Below are 2,577 nucleotides of genomic sequence, written 5' to 3'. Positions count from 1 at the left end.
AGGCGGCGGGGACAAGTCGCCTGAGAGGAGAGCTCCCTGGTGCCACGGGGCCAGCAGCAAAGGAGGCCGAACGTGGCGTGAGCCGGGAACTGGGGGGAGGAAAAGGTGCAGTTCGGAGCGGCCCGGGGCACTAGACCCTCTGCGTCCCAGCGCGCCCAGCGCCCAAGTCCCGGAGCGATGAGAGTGCAGCTCAAGGTAAACCCCGGCCCCACCCCCGACCCGCGCTAGGTCCCCTAGCTGCGCCGGGTTCTTTCTACAGCTGGCGCTGAGCTCAACAGGAAGTTCTGGGGGCTTGGAACGGGAGAGCGACCGGCCGGCCGCTGGGGACGCGTGGGGAAGAAGTGAGCTTGGGGAGTGAGGAAGAGGAGTGGAGACCCGGGGCTTGCCTTGGTCTCCGATAAGGTGGCAAAACCTCAACCTGGCTATCACTTTACCGATTTTGTCTGGACTGGTACGCAATATGTGTAAGCAGTAGTTACTGAGTCCACTGTGTTTTAGGCACAATACAAGGTGCTGGATCACCTGAATTAGTTTCCCGGTTCCACCACTGGCTATGATCTTGGGCAAGCTACTTAACCTCTGTGCTTTGGCTTCTTCATCTGGAAAATAGGGTAATAGTTATACTTTTAAGATTAAATGAGGTACTATATAATACAATGCACATTGAATAATAATGACTAACACCTTTAGCAGGTTGCAAGAGTTTATATTGCTATTATTTCATCCTGTCAATGATCCTGTCAATAATACTAGGAGGTCTACATATCATTGTCCACTTCCCCTCCCCCGCCCACCATTGATTCACAGGAGGGAAGGAAAATGAGGAAGAAAAACAGAATTCAAATTTGAACCCAGGTCAGTGCTTTCAAATACTAAGAGCATGGATATTTTATCTACATATATGATTTTTTTTTTTTTTTCACTGTGTGGTTGCCTCTCACTCGTGCCCCCAACTGGGGACCTGACGTGCAACCTAGTCACGTGCCCTGACTGGGAATTGAACCAGCGACACTTGGCTCGAAGGCTGATGCTCAATCCACTGAGCCACAGCAGCCAGGGCCTACATATATGATTTTGATCATCCTAGGGAGAAGGTGGATCACCATTAACTGTCATAGTGGAACCTGGGTTCTTCAATTTCTTTTCCCCCGTGTGCAAATTTTGTTGTTTCATTTTTCATCTGCTTCTGGTTTTTCCACTGCTGATAAAGCATTAAATAGTGTGCCTTTCCTGGAATCTGGGTTTAGCTTTAAGAATCTGCTTGACTTTTTTTTAGGTCCCCTTAATTCCCCACCCCACTCACTTGTAAGACATTTGACATGGAACTCGACATGAGCCTTCTTTTTTGGGCTAAAATTGGGGACTAGTACCTTCAGATAGTATTAAACTTGTCTTGACAGACAAGGGCATGAATAGCATTTGAGTTGCTTGTACCCCAGAGGAGAGGGGAAAGACCCAGATAGCATATTGGTGATATACCACACATTTTGGCCTTTTTAAAAAATATATTTTATTTTATTTATTTTCTGAGAGAGGTTCGGAAGGAAGTAAGAGAGGGAGAGGAACATTGATGTGTGAGAGAAACATTGACTGGTTGCCTTGCCTCTTGCATATCATACACCCAGCTGGGGGCCTGACCTGCAACCCAAGCATGTACCTTGACGAGGAATCAAACTGGTGATATTTCGGTTGGCAGGCCAGTGCTCAGTCCACTGATCCATACCAGCCAGGGCAAATTTTGGTTTTATCTTGCCTACAGTTCTCTATCACAGCTGATATTTTTTTTTTTGTCATTGGACATGTATGTCCAAACTACCAAGCATTTGGTAAATACTGAACCTGAAATATGTGTTGCCTCCTTTTCTTTCTCACTGGGTTTTTAATCATAGGTTTTTAGTATAGGCTGAAGAACTCAAACATTCTCACAGTGACTTTCACCACACTTCTGGTAGAAGCGTACAGTGTTGGAAGTGGAAATAACTCAGTTATTTATTTGAGTTACGTCAGAAGTGTACATGGCAACCATTTCCTGCAAAAAACAAAAAACAACCCCTCATTGTTAGATAAAATATTCTGATGTGAGTCTCAGTTGTGCTTTTTTTCTCATTAAAAATATGAAACGCTTCATGAATTTTTGTGTCACCCTTACACAGGGGCCGTGCTAATCTTTATCAGTCCAATTTCAGTGTGTGTACCATTAAAGTGAGTACTCGATTGTGATATTTTTTTCTTTTTTACTTTTTAGTTTTATTGAGGTTTTATATACACATCATTCAGAGTCAAATAGTTTCATCAGGTTTATTCCTGAAATCAGGAGAACACTTCATCATTTCCTGCATTTTAGCAAGAGCAATCATGTTAATTTCTTTTAGCTAGTTGGTATTTATTCTTGTCTCTAAATAAAATTGATATTTCTCCTTCTTGATTTTTCAGGGTTAGTTATTATGTATTGTCTTTCCAGCATGGAATATGAGGCTTTAGCTTTTATTTTATTTTTCATTTCTGCACTGACTCCTCATGTGTATCCCTCCTCTTCCTTCCACTTATCCTCAGAATATAGTTATCTCATAATTTTTA

General features: G+C 43.4%; 1 non-coding gene across 1 annotated transcript; it reads right to left on the bottom strand.

The window, feature by feature from the left end:
- Positions 1-2,108: 2,108 nt before the first annotated feature.
- Positions 2,109-2,210, bottom strand: LOC150013174 (U6 spliceosomal RNA). Its single transcript, XR_016510924.1, has one exon. It is a non-coding gene; the product is annotated as a U6 spliceosomal RNA (small nuclear RNA).
- Between the last annotated feature and the right edge of the window lie 367 nt (positions 2,211-2,577).

This window comes from Furipterus horrens, unplaced genomic scaffold, assembly GCF_987537825.1.
Source record: "Furipterus horrens unplaced genomic scaffold, mFurHor1.1.pri manual_scaffold_4, whole genome shotgun sequence".
In the NCBI taxonomy this organism is placed as follows: Eukaryota; Metazoa; Chordata; class Mammalia; order Chiroptera; family Furipteridae; genus Furipterus; species Furipterus horrens.
This window is presented reverse-complemented; position numbering and strand designations above follow the sequence as displayed.